Raw genomic sequence first — 14,388 nt, 5'->3', positions numbered from 1 at the left:
AGAACCTCGCCGCCATTATTTGTTGCAAAAGTCCCCACTCATCCTTCGGCTGTTTTTGCGGTCAGGCCAAAAACCACATTGAATATAAAAAATGTTGCTTTGACGCAATCTTGGGGCGACTATGTTGAAGTCAGGGGGAGGAGCTTACCGGTAAGTCATTGACATTTTTCGAAGCGGAGTGAGTTCTCATATTGCGAGTCGTTACATCTTTCAAGAACCCGCAGAATGTTCTGTGACAGTATAAAAAGCAAAGATACGGAAAGAAAGCAGCTACTTTTCTTTCGCCAGGAAAAAAAAGTGACATTCATATTTTTTGCTTTACGAGGCTGAGCAAGGATTTTGATGGCAAAATGATTCATTAATCGACAGATTTACAACTAAGACATGCACTCGAGTTGACCATCAGTTTTTAAATTTTTTTTTACATGTTGACCATTCACTTCGTCAACGGTCCTCCTTTGGCGACACACGCGTAACGCATACTCTCTTGACATAAAACCTGTACGGTGCAACCGGCGCCAACTTTTTCCACAGCCGTCTCTCCACAATGCCTCTTTGTTGTTTACTCAAGCAGCCTTAAGCCGCTAATGGCGTCGCTCTTTACACTTACGAGCAAACATTTACCGGCATTTAATAAGCCGAGAGTGGCGCGTAATTAAATCCGTCTGGCGGCCGGCCATCGTCATTAGTCACACGGAATAGATTGCCGATAACGCGTGTCTTATAAACGTGCCGCTGAGACGTGACTATCGCTTTCCTCGGCTATGTTTTACCTCGCAGAAAATGATCACGTTTATTGGCAATTTGTGGCAAATCATCCGAGTTGTGACGAAATGTTTCCCTTGTCAGAATTTTCGAATAAAAATGCTCAAGCATAAGCTGCAAAGTCCATTTGTGCTTAAGGTGCCGTGTTGGTGATGAATAGGAAAGTAGCCATTGTTATTTTGGCTGGTAGCAAAGTGGTGACATCCTCACATCCAAATGAAATCATTTGTAAGCCATTTATTTGTAAGGGTATTATCACGAGTATGAACACAAAGTTAAATATCATCAGAGTGGAAAAAAAAAACTCAAGGTTTCACTTCATACTGTTAAAAACCCATCGAAATGCAATCTAGTCTTGTGCAAAAATCCTGAATCCGCCGCTTCTCATCTGGTTGAAGGAGGAAATGCTAAAATTAAAAAGCATCTGGATCGTTTGACGTTGCAGAATAATTACCGGAGCGAAGATGGACGACGGCTTTGCACCTGCGTGGGTGGGGAAAAAGCGTTTTTTTTTTTTTTTTTTTTCAGGCGGGCCCGCCAGATGCAAATGAATAATGCGCGGCTACGTGATGGCCTCCGGCACAGGCCAACGTTTGAAGGATATCAAACACACGAGGTGCCTCAAATTGACCTCCCGTCTTCGCTGTTTGCACTCGGGTTTGAGTCTCCCATGCAAAGCAGCGTTTGTTGCACACATCTGCTTTTCATTTCCTGCTAGAAAAACAAATCACTCACTCGCGCTGTTGCACTCGTTGTCAAAGTGTGCTACGCCATTTAAAAGTTTTTTTTTAATGTTACTTTTAACCCCACAAAGCCTGAACCATGAAATATGTAAGAGAACATTCTCGTCCTTTTCAACAAACAAAAACCACTTCCACATATTACCTTTGATTTGTGTCATATTTGATACATTCGGTCACAGTGTTTTGAATTGGTACATTTTTAACTGTGAAAAATATATTAATAAACAGACATATCAAACATATTTCCCAAAATCATCGAGAACATTTCCCAATATTAAAAAGTATAGTATCTCTCCTTTCTCAATTGGGCAATTTTGCTAGTCGCTGGAAAAGCCATCAGATGGGTGATACTGCCCTCTAGTGGATTATCTGTGCATTGTGTGTCAGATCATATACATTAGGTTTATAATGGGGAAAAAAATATACTCATATTTTACTCATTCAAAATGTCTTGTATTTAATATGATACGTTTGGCGTTATAGGTTAATGGTGATGCATTTAAATGGAATCACTATTTACCATTAAGCACAGTGGTTCCTTGAAATTTGAGTGATCTGACCGACAGTGTTGGAATTGCTGTTAAATACTACGCAGAGTTGAAATTCAAACTAAATATATATACGAGTGTAATGTGTCTATTTATAACAACCACATAGCCTAGCTGTTATGCCTGCTAGCTCAATGCTAACCCATAATGGGAAATGTCATAGACGAGCTAACGATTAGCATCTGTGGTGCGGTGCTGTAACGCTTGAAGTGACGGGTATTTCCTTTGCCAAGACCGACTGCATTGTACTGCCTGCCGGCGGCCAGGGAACGCACGCCACAAGGAGCAGCACAATGTCCATTGAGTTGAAGCAGAAAATCCGGCATTAGAAAGCACATGACAAAAATATATTTGTTCTTATTTTGATGGGAGGCTGGAACGGATTTGTGGGAAGATTTGAAATTTGATTCTTGCAACAAGAAAAATGTAGGCTAACGCTATGTAGCATTTTCACGTTGGTTTTAGAGCCAAGTCATTTGTTTGTGTGAAGATTTTGAGAACCGCTGGTTAAGTGCTCTTTGTTTTACGAATGGCGAGTGAACTCTGGTCGGCAAAAATCCGAGTGGGAGTTGAGGCGCTAGCAACCGGGCCTTTTTTTGGCGGCGGCGGCACCGCCTCCGCTTTTCTTTCCGCTCATGCCAAAGTATTTCGCACGGCAATTAGTTCCATCCTGGTTTGGGTCTGCAGTCCCGCGGGGTTAGCAGAGTCATTTATCATCCTCGGGGCTTGGAACGCCGCCACTCCAACTTGGGTACTTTTTGTAAACAGTCACTAGCGCTCTCCATGTCATCGGTTTGAGGGAGGGGAGGGGGGTTGTTCCCCTCGTCCAATCGCGCGCCGCTTCTCTTTGGATGGGAAATGTCATTACGCACGGCTCATTTCTCACGTGATGAACACGCGGGGCCAAAAGAGCGACGAGCACCCAAAACCCGAACCGGCTTGTTATTTACGCTGGTCATAACCCTAACGACACGGAGCCACCGGCCAGACAAATTTACGAGGCTCTTTATGAGCCGACTTGACATTTAGCTCATGTTTACACACATATAGACGCGAGATAAGTAACCTTGTTAGAGCGCCATTAAAAGCACTATTCTCATTTTATGTTTGATCCGCGCCTCGAGTTACACCAAAAGTCTTGGCTGGCGTCCAAGTATTTATATTGCCTCCAAATGCCTGCGGGGCGTCATTAAAAGGCGCGTTTGAGTAGGCAGAGCCGTAAACGCGCCTCGGATGCGTCCTGGCGCTCCTTCGCCGGCCGCAACATCTTCTCGGGCAGCCAGCAAAATAATTGAAGTCGCGTACGTGCGCGCGCGTCCAAGAAACGAGAGTCCGACTCATCACTTGTCTGAGAGCTCGCCAAGTGATTCCCAATCTGTCATGTGTGTTGAAACCGTCTCCATCAATCACAATTATGGGATTACAATAAGATCGCTTTGGCTTTTATTTAACCCTTGGATCCAATTGGACCCGGCGCTAAAGATAACTGGAATGTCGCTCTTTCGCGCTGAAATTTGATGACCTTTTCTCAAGTCATCCAAAATAGCGCTGCCTTCAGATGCTTGGACTCAAAGGGACTCAACTCGCATTACAACCGGCACAAGTTTGTCCGATTAGTGAACAAGTCTTTAAAACAAGCCATATTCACGTCGAAACATAAAACAAAGATTAAAAGAGTTGGGAAAAGAGCTTGTTGCTGCATGGCCCTGACGGATCTCTTATACTCTGCTGCCACCTGCTGGCCGTTTTTTTTTGTAATAGCTACCATTGCTTTAAGCGACCGCTTCAGGTCAGAAGCGGCATCAAAGCCTTCTGTATGCTCTAACATAAAAATAAAAAATAAAAAACATGTTTACATGTTTTTGGGTTTGAATGGGAATCCAGTACAATGTCCATTTGATCGAAGCAAAAAAAAAGGTGACAAAATGAACAATATAATGGAGTGCTTTTTTCCCCTCATGAGCAAAACACATTACAAAATGTTTGAACAGATGAAAGACCATTTGAAATGCGGCTGTTTTGAGTCAAGTGTGTGGTCATGGAACAAGTTTAACTCTTATCTCAAGACACCAACTGTTTGTGAATTTTTAATGGCACAGTCCAAACTATTGATAGTGAAGTCAAACCAACAAATTTGCCCTTTTTTTTCTCTGAAACGTCGATAAAAGTTCACGATCCGTCTGTTAATCTCGGACAGGCGATGAATACGATTTGAAAAGATTTGTTGTTCAGAATTTGATCCAGACAATTATGAGGACATTCCCGCCCCAGGTTCAACTTGACATGAGAGCATTTTTTGTGCATGCGTAAAATGAAGAGTGTGTAATGTTGAAGTGGAGTCACAGACGTTATCAGATGGGACAAATTGTCAAGGTCGCGCGTGTGTGTCAAGGTCGCGCGTGTGTGCGCGCGCATGATAGATGCGAGGCCCGTTAGTTTTTGTCGGGCCGTCAGGTGGCCGGAATGTTTAATGTTCTCATTATTGCCGCTTCTGCCGTGTATATTTCTCTGTCAGCGACACCAACGCCATCCCGCTCGCCGCGGCGGCACTTGAACCCCCCCCCCCCCCCCCCACACACACACACACCTTCCCTGACAGACAGCTTCTCTATAAAAAGGAGGACAGCATCCATTTTCTATCCTTACCAGCTGGGGAAGCCTTCTTGCTTTCTGTAATTGGGTGCATGAGGGCGGTAGAAATGTTGTTGTTTGGAGCAGCTGGCGTCTGCGTTTTCATTGTCAAGTCTTTCATAGAAGGTAAAAAAAAAACATAAAGAATGTGTAGCAATGAAACTTAGCAAATTCTAATGCTAATTGCTGCAAAATGAAAACGGATAGAAATATCCTTTTTTTTTTTCCCTGATGAAAGAAGAGACTCTAATCTTTCTTTTGGTAGGTTCCATGTTTTTATAGCAATAGACAAGAATATTTTGTGGGCCTTGCAAAATCATTTAAAATCCAGTAAAACAGCCGGGAGTGAAGGGGTTTGCTTCAGTCAAAATGGCTGCCAGTCAATGAGTTAATAAGATAAATAAAATACAACTCTACAGTATTGTACGTTTTTGGCAAAAAAAAGCCCCACTTCATTAAGCTAACTGCAAGTACCCGTAATGCAAATTTTTGCAAAAAAAAGTACGTTTGTCCACTAGTAAAAACCCGTTAAACGATCCTTTAAAAAGCTGCGACCTATCATTGCTGTATTTGTCATGTATCGCCAACATTAAGAGGCAGCTAGCATGTTTGCCAAGATGGCGAGTGTCATTTTTAGTGTGGGTGCAGGGGTGGAGGTGGTGCGGTTGTGTGTGTGTGGGGGGGGGGGGGGCGTGGCTTGGCCACATTTCCCCCGACGAGAGAGCACGAACAGCGGGGGGGGGGGGGGGGTGGGGGGGGCGCTGCCAGCATGTCATACATTTAAACACGCTGAAATTAGAGGCTGTTTACTGTTCTCAGCGACCATTCGTCTTAGTCAATGTAGCTCGGCCTCTCGCAAATTTGTCAGTAAGCGCTTCCACATGCCACCGCCAAGCGGGGGGGGGAGCGAAGGAGGGGGGGGGGGAAGACGAGGTTATCGGAGGCGGCGGCTTTCGTAGCTCTTCAGTCAGCCTGCAGTTAATTAGCCACGCACACACACACACACACACACACACACACACACACAATAGGCCTGCCGGTCATTAATCACACACAAGTGGCAGTCGACAAACTGTGAGCAAGACGTTTTTGGAGGCACCAAAAAAAAAAAAGTTTTCTGTTCATCAAAAATGTGCCGGTGTCAGTGGCGTGTGTAAATTGTAGGCTGCGTGGCGTGTTGAAAGACGAGAGGCCACCGTTGAACGCACTCGTGCTTTCTTGCTTTTGTGTGTTGACAAAGCGCCGACGCTGCCATTTCCCCATCGGACGACCTCCTCGGCGCATTGTGAGTGCGCAGGATACAACAAAATCTCGCATATTCGACCTTTGTCATTTGGGATGTTGGCTCGTTTGATCATTTTTCATTTCATTTACCGATGCGTCACTTGTTTTTGTTGCTTTGGCGCCATCTTGTGGCCAAGTAACAATGTCGAGGACTAGCTTCTAGGGATCGGCCGACGATCGCCACCGATATTCAGCATTTTGACGGAAATCTGCATCGGCCATTTTGAAGAATCATATGGCCGATAATAGATACATTTAAAAAAAAAAGTGTTAACTTCAGGGAACTAATTCAAAAAAAATTTTTTTTTTTTACATTTTTTAATTTTCAGAAATGCTGCTGACCCTGGGAACTCTCTTGACCGAATGTTTTAGTTTGAAATTAAAACTAATTTAAGTCAAAATGTAATACCTCATATATTTTGGAATACTACAATTGTTTAAGTTTTTATTAACTCTTTGACTGCCAAAAACGTTAAATAACGTTTAGTAAAATCCTATGGAGGAGTGCCAAAGACGTTAAAAGACGTTTGTTTCAAAACAGAGGTGAAACTAACCATTTTCTATTGTTGATTACTGAAAGACGGAATAAGGTAGAAACAAACTTTTTTTTCTGATGAAAGATGAGAGTCCAATCTTTCATTTGGTAGTATGTGTGTTTCCATAGTCCAAACACATAATTTTCTGTGGACCTTGAAAGATCAGTCAAAAATGCTTAAATCGGCTGGCACCCACGGCATCCCTTTTCTGAAAACGTCTGGCAGTCAAAGAGTTAACATGCCACTGCCTCTGAGAGAACATTTTGTTAGATTTTAAAACAAAGATATTGACTAGGAATTTTTTTCTATCAGCTGTTTCTATCGTCGTATGTGTTGCTGATCCGTGTGTGCGTTAGTTGCAGTTGTTTGAAGCTTTGTCATAAGCGTAGCAACGATGCTAATTTCCCTAAACCCATCTATGACATTTCACATTATATGTTAGCATTAAGCTAGGGGGTTTTCGTGAGATGAAATTGTAATGGACACTATCATTTTATTTCATGTGTGTTGACAGTAAAATGTCAAAAAGTGTTTTTGCAACATTTGGAATTTGAGTTATTGTGGACATTTTGTCTCTCAATGGTCCTTGCAGGTGCGCATAAATAAATGAGCTCAAATGCTCTGTGGCCCGATGGATGATGCAATCTTGTTCAGATTTCAAGTTGGACCTTTGGGGCCTTTAAATCCAAGCCTAGAGAGCAGGAAGTCGATGTAAGCGGTGCAAGGTGGGGGGGGGGGGAGGAGGAGGAGGAGGAGGAGGAATCCTGCTGATTGGCTCATTAATAAGTTTGACGGCGCTAAGTGAAGCCAAGTTAGCTCAAGAGTGCAACAGGCAAGTGTTTGAAAATGTCTTCCGCCGCAGGACCGACACCAGCTCGGGTCTCTCGCACATTGGAAACTATTTTCAACTCAAAATGACCAAGAAAGCTTAAATGCATCCGATAAAGTCCAATATTGAAGTCAAACCGGAAATGAAACCGATTTTTAAATAAAATATGGAGAGAGAGAAAAAAATGTACAGCGCTTAATACTGTCACCATCCGGTATCATCATTCGCTTTGAACAATTTCAGTAACATTTGAACAGTTTCAAACAATGTCATGAGTAATTTCATCTGTAAACACTCAATTTGAAAATTATTCTTTTAGCACTGAACATTTGATTTGGCTTAATAATCATTACAGAAAAATTAACCTTATAATGGTGGTGAGCTAATATAACTTCTTAACCACTGCATGCATTTTTCAATGTTATCTAGTTGACAACAAACTCATTTCAATCCCTTATATGAAAAAATCGATTCCCCCCCCACCCCCCATAATGCATCACTAACAATTGTTGTTGCCACTTTCTTGTGTGTTTTTTTCCAGCTGGAGGACAACAATAATTCATCAGATAAAATGTGTCTTCTCCTGGACCCAAAATGACGGTAAGAGCGGCTGACATGAATCACAACTGAGCAAAATCAAACATCACCCGTGACCACTTTTGTGTTTTGTTTTTTTTTTGGTGGTGGGGAGGTGGGGGAGGGGGAGGTGTTGCTCTAGCCTAGTCGACACCAGTGCGCTGTTTGCGATGAACACAACAGCAGCTCGTATGACTTTAGTTGAATTCAGGCAAGCTGCATCCTACCAGAAGCCATTTTGGTTTTTCTATCGTCCTCTGAGGACATTTATGGGAAAAATATGATGACGTGGTTGTCAAACAGTTCATTTTTGCGCCCGTACCGACAATCGTCACAAATGTGAGCATTTTCGATTTTGTGATGGTTCCTCTCTTGTTGGCAGCCATGTTGGTTAGTGCATGTCGAAATGGTATTTAAAAACAAAAACACACAGAATAATGTGCCACCACATACGATTCACATTTTGGCATTTGCAAATCTACCGTTCTTACTGTTTTTTTGTTTTTTTTATGTCAATTATAATGGAACGTAAATTACTCGCCAATTTTAACTTTTTGTGTTTGTCTCTTTCCTGCTAACCAACAGTAAATGCCCTCCAGTAATTGATGTAAAAAAAAAATATATATATATTTTTTTAAGTTTATACTGTACTTAAATTTGCTGAGATGCCACGAGATGGTGTCAAATAACGACTTTTGTCTAAAAGCAGCTGCTCAACTCTCTTCAGGAGTTCCTTGGCACCAAAATTACCACCAGACGGAGCAGAAAACCAGCACAAAGGTGAGTTTTTCTTTTACGGTAACAACCAAAATCAATCTGTGAATTTGAAAATGCTGAACCATGTTGGGCTTCACTCTACGAGGATTTTGTATTTTACTTTTTATTTTTTTAAACACTTCCTCTGAAGTTTTGACTGTAAATGCTCAGGTGTTTTCTTTCGCTATGGAAGTACTTGCTGTCACAACACGGTAGTGTGTCATATTCAATGAAATGCTCATAAATGGCTGAGCCGATGACATCATCATCATCATCATTCCGTGGCGCTCACGTCCAAACGCCGCACGAGCGAGAACGACCGTACGTGACACTCACTGACTTGATGTTGCTTCTTTTGACACTCGGGGGATGGCAGACCGCATCAAGAAACTCCAGTCTCAACAGGTAGAAAACATGCGGCCCGTGGGTCATGAAAGGCCCCTGAGAGCATTTGATGCGGACAGTCACGCAATTCCAAAAACAAACGCAACCTCAGAGGAGCTTTTGCAATCGTGTGTGCTCAAAATGGAGCAGGAGAAAAATAGTACCTTTCCCATCAATTAAAAAGGGCCCCCCAAGACGGATCCTTGTTTTATTTGTGGACAGATCTGACAATAAGATTATATGAGACAAAAATGGCCCCCTTTGCAAAGATAATACTCACGTTTGATGACTTTAATGACACGTTCAATATTGTGCTTGTAGGAAATCTGCACTGAGAGCCATTCCTAATATTTTGGCCCTCTGGCATGTCGTCATCCATGTTGAACCCCCCCCTAACTACTGCAGTCACAAAAAAAATGGAATTATTACCAAACGTGAGTAATAATATTGTATAATCCGTGCCGTTGGCCTCCCCATAAAATCAACTTTATTATTATTATCATTATGAATTGTCCTGAACATCGTTCTGCTTGCATCTATTGAAAAATGCCATTTAAAAGCTGAGTTCAAACCACCTTTAACGCGGCGTAAACAGCATTTGTTGCCCCACTTCCTGAAATGAGTTCCATATTTGTGTCACTGCTTACTCCAACTATACGTGAATTTGCATAAAAATGAGTCACAACCCCAGTTGTGTCGCTGGCTTTTCCCTCGTTACTGTCACACTGCATTTTAACCCCCCTCTGAATTTTTTTGTAATATTCCACAAGTCACATGGTCGGTCCACAGGAAGTTGCATCATCCTCTGCAGGCCGCAGAAGGCCAAAATATGACTCCGGGTGGCGAGTGGTTACCGTCACTTGCCTTGGGTGCGAGAGACCTTAAATGTGTGTGCAAGTGCACCAAAAACAAAAAGGCCAAAATATGACAGTATTTTGTTTCTTTCTTTTTCTTTTTAATCTTTTAGTTAAATTACTGTAATGTATTGGGTGTCAACATGCTATTAGCATGAATTCAAATTAGCTATATTTCATGTATTTGCCAATTGTATGCTAAAAACCCACTCGTGTTTCTTTCAGGCCTAAATGAGGAGTTTCAATACAATCAAGAGTTGCCTGAGAAAGGCCAATATCAGATTCAGAGTTGAGGAAAAAAAGAGACAGAATTTTAAGCTAGGAAGCAAATTGCACCGATTGAGTGGAATTTCCCAAATATTATGAAACGTTTCAAAACACAAATTTTAATAAAATATCTCTCAAGGACTTGGGATGTACACAGACACAATGTTGATTTTTCTTAAAGTTGAAATGAGGCTCGAAGGCACATCCCCTCCATAAAGCAATCGAGAAATCAATGATAATTGTGAAGAAGCTCCTGATTGATCTTCCACATCCATCACAGTACAGACAACCATGCAGGCCTTTTTTTTATCCTTTGGTTAGGGTATGGTGTCTCCCAAATAATGCACATCCACGCTGTTGCAAATGATATTTATCTTATTTTTTTTAATTATTATTTTTTCTGAAGTCACGCTTGAAGCTATCTCAAATAAATACACTGATCCACACATCATAGATCCATCCCTGCATCAAGTATACAAAAAAACTCATTGGGCCTAAATTTCCTTTATAAATGTGTGTATAGATATAATTTGTGTGCGTGTTTTTTTGAAGTTGAAATGGTCTCTATTGGTATCCCAAAGCCGAAGCCGTGGTCAGTCTCTGTCCATACAAGGCGTATGGGGAGTAATAGGGTCCAGTGGCCGCGGGCACGGGCACGGGCGCCCCGTGGGCGGGCAGGGGGCTCTTGGAGTACGGGTGATAGCGGCTGCCCAGTCCCAGCGGGTGATGCGGGCCCCGCAGGGCGAGCGCGCCGGGGCTGGCCGGGCCCCCGCCGGAGGGCAAGTGCATGTGGCAGGCCATGGCCGCCGCCAGCGACGTGGAGCCCGGGTAGCCGGCCAGGAGCTTCTCCGAGCCGGCCGCGAAGGCCGTGTGAGTCCGCAGGTGGCCCAGCAGCTCCTCGGAGCTGGAGAAGCGCTTGTCGCACGCGCCGTTGGCCGACACCCAGTTGCAGGCGTGCGGATGCGGGTCGTTGGGCAGCACGAAGCCGTACGAGTACAGCGGGTGTCCGCCGAACGACGGCGCCGACGCGGGCACGCCGTGCAGCGGGTGCGCCGAGTACATGAGCGGGTATCCGGACTTGAGGGCCGCCGAGGCGGCGTCGTGCGCGCAGTTGGCGCCGGAGGCCGCCGACAAATGGCTGCTGCAGTGGTAGCTGAGGCAGTAGGGGTCCCGACACATGAGCGAGGGGGGGGGACGCCCCGGACAGGGGGCTCGTCCCCGTCCCGGCCTTGCCGCACGCCGCCAACTGCGCGCTCAGCAGATGACCGCTCGACTTGACGTGCTCCAGGCCGGGAGGCAGGAAGGCCTGCGGGTAGCCGGCGTAGGCGCCCGCTAGACTCCCGGGGTAGGAAATGCCGGCAGGCGGCAGCGGGAACACCGCGTGGCCGGCCTTGTAGGGTGAAACCGGAGCCACCAGGGCGGAGCCGAGCACCGACGAGGTGACGGACGGCGAGTCCGACGCGGCGGCCTTGTTGCACCCGGGCGCGCTCTCCTGGCTGCCGTCGGGGCTAATTCCTCTCGTCCTGTCCGGCGAAGACGCGTTCTTACTGCGCTCGCACGCCTCCTTTTTGTCGTCCTTGTCCGCCGCTTTGGCGTCGCACGGCAGCGGCGAGGCCGAGGCGGAGGCGCAGGAGCCGGGGCTCGCGCTGGGACTGCCTGTCCTGGGCGTGAACGGCGGGCAGGTGGCGCTCGGCACCCGGAAAGCGTTTTTATCTCCACTCAGGCTCAGGCTCAGGCTCGCCTCCTTCTTGGAGTCCGACGACGACTTGGCGTAGGGTTTGAAGCTGGACTTGTCGTCCGCGCCGATGTCGCTGATCTTCAGGGGGGCCGACTTGCTCTCCTTGTCCCCGCCGGACGCCACCGAGGACAGCTTGGAGGAGGCAGGGGGGTCCGGCTTGCCGATCTGGGAGCACGTTTGGGCCAAAAGTGCCAGCGGGCTCTTCTTGGCGTCCAGCTGCAACGCACAACGCATCTGTTAGGAAAAATGTCATTTTTTGCCCGTGCTTTTTTTTTTTTTCACACATTGCAGCTTCCATGCAAGGCCAAAATGCAAAGTGAGTTTGACACTATTCATATTGTATAAATAAATTAAATCTGGCCTTTTTGACTGTCACATTCCCTATGCATTAACAACAAATTACATTTAGCAGAAGTCATGGAAAGTAGTGGCAACCAAATATATATTTATATATAAAATAAATATAAAACTAGTTGTTCAATTTGTTTTAAGAAGTGAATGGGCTTCATTTGCTTTAATTGGCCCACACAAAATGATGTGGCGGTCCGAATCTGCCTTCCGGGCTTTGGCTTTGATACCAAACGACCCAAACAGCCCCGGGTGAAGGCTTCTCCGTGTAGGCGGACTCACCTCGATGGGGCTGATCGGCGTGGACGGCAGCGGCTGGAGGTACTCCGGGTGCATAATGTGTCCCGCCCTGGCCGTGAGCATTTTCAGCAGCTTGATGGGCAGACGGCCGGCTTGGCGGTGCGGGTCCGCGGGGGAGGCGGAGGCGTTGTTGGCTGTGGCGCTGCACTGCGCGTACGGGCGGCTGGCGGGGTTCGGTGCGCCTCCCTCCCCGGACGAGGAGCGGCTCTCCCACGCTGGATTCGTGCTATGTCTCAGGACGGACACCGCGGGCGATGTGATCATGACCCAAAGCTCGTGGAAATGGCCGAGCAATGCATGTGTGGCGAATGCGCGTGCGCTCCGAAAAGCCCCTTCAAACGTTCGCTGACACGCAAAAGCAAACACGAGAGCGTAAAATCCTCATACGCGCGTGCGGGGGACAAATCCGTGCAGTGTCGCCGACGTCTCGCCTTCTCCCGTCGGCGTCCTGTGACAGTGTGGTCGCAGGTCCGAGAGCGCGCTCGGATTACAGGACGACGAGGAGGAGGAGGAAGAGCGGCGGTGGTGCGCCAAAGGAAGTCAGGATCCCTCCGCCTCCGCCTCCGCCTCCGCCTCCGCCTCCGCCTCCGCCTCCGCCTCCACGCACGTCCCCGCGCGCGCGCGCGCTCTAGTCCGCGCGGATCGCAGCCCGCAAGAGTTGATCCGAGGTGAAAAGATGAGAGCAAAATGACGTGCAACATCCACGCGAGGGTGTGTTTCGCGCTCGCGGCGCTTTTTTGCTGGCCTGTTTCCACGCGTAATTGGCGCCGTGCGCGTGCTCACGTCGACTGGGACGGAGATGAGCTCATCCGGTCGTTCCCCGACCTTTATTGAGCCAAGGCAGATATTTTACATGGGAGGGCGCGATTGTAAAGAAAGTCATCGTCTAGTCTCAATAATTACAACCAACTGCACCTCTGGACAAATGAGAGTCCTCAATGAAGCATCGTTTTGGAATGTGGGAGGTTCAAACCCAGAACCTCAGACCTGTGAGGCCTGCTACTAGCCACTTACTTTCCGGACTACCCATAAGCACCTGCACGCAACAGCAATGTGTTTGCGGAGCCACAAAGGTGGCAGATTTTTGGATATTTTTCCAAGCGGAAGCGCCTCGATTGCATCATCTGTAAACAATATTGACCATGTGGAAGTCGATGCTGGGAAAACAACTTGTTTAAAAAAGGAAAGATTATAAGACTTGTCTTCTTTCTGCTCTAATTTTCATTCAGCATTGAAGAATATTTATTGTCTTTTTTGTCTTTTACAAATGAATGAAATAAATGATTGAAATTTAAAAATGAAAGGAATTTTTTAATAGTATTTTTTTAAATTGTCTTTTGCTTTTCCCACAGTGGAGAAAAAAATGATTAAAATCATAAATTGTATTTTTATTTAAAATAAAAAAAATAAAAATATATATATCACTTTTCATTCCCGTGCACGTAAAGCGATTCCCATGTTGACAATGCAAAAGAGTCCGTCCGTCCCCCATCCGTCCGTCCATCCGTCCGTCCATCCGTCCGTCCATCCATTGCCCTGACATGTTTTCATGTCCGCTCTCCTCCCGATGCAGCCTGGCATCTGTCACTTCCCCGTCCTGCTTGCCAGTTGTCTGTCAGCCGTCTGCATTTCTTCTTCTCAGTCGCATTCAGGTCAGCGCCGAAGCGCCAAATCAAGAGTGGAAGGGGAAATGTCTCTGCCTGAGCCTTCCATCATCTCGGCCTCTCTCTAATCTTCCTGTAAATCTCTTTAATGAGAGACAAACATCAGGACGTTTCGCAGCTTTGACTTTGACGATATTTCACTATTGCAAGTACAAGTCCATTGTT

The 14,388-nt window shown here is 45.8% G+C and overlaps 1 long non-coding RNA gene and 1 pseudogene across 7 annotated transcripts in view; one reads left to right on the top strand and one right to left on the bottom strand.

Moving 5' to 3' along the window:
• The window catches only part of LOC144038069 (uncharacterized), a 110,920-nt gene that overhangs the window by 18,648 nt on the left and 77,884 nt on the right, over positions 1-14,388 (top strand). For 2 of the 6 annotated variants that reach the window (XR_013289140.1, XR_013289138.1), the window contains exons 3-4: positions 7,878-7,936; positions 8,622-8,692. This is a non-coding gene — a long non-coding RNA (uncharacterized LOC144038069). Of the gene's footprint in view, positions 1-7,877; positions 7,937-8,618; positions 8,693-10,131; positions 10,703-14,388 lie in introns of those variants that run through there. The other 4 variants (XR_013289142.1, XR_013289143.1, XR_013289139.1 and 1 more) reach the window with 4 other exon arrangements.
• On the bottom strand, positions 10,596-13,059 carry LOC144038060 (zinc finger protein 503-like; annotated as a pseudogene). Its single transcript, XR_013289134.1, has 2 exons — positions 12,542-13,059; positions 10,596-12,127 (listed from the first exon to the last, which is right to left on the bottom strand). The product of XR_013289134.1 is annotated as a zinc finger protein 503-like (transcript).

Source organism: Vanacampus margaritifer, chromosome 18 (assembly GCF_051991255.1).
Source record: "Vanacampus margaritifer isolate UIUO_Vmar chromosome 18, RoL_Vmar_1.0, whole genome shotgun sequence".
Lineage (NCBI taxonomy): Eukaryota > Metazoa > Chordata > Actinopteri > Syngnathiformes > Syngnathidae > Vanacampus > Vanacampus margaritifer.
The sequence above is the reverse complement of the archived record's forward strand: the minus strand, read 5'-3'. Positions and strand labels throughout refer to the sequence as shown.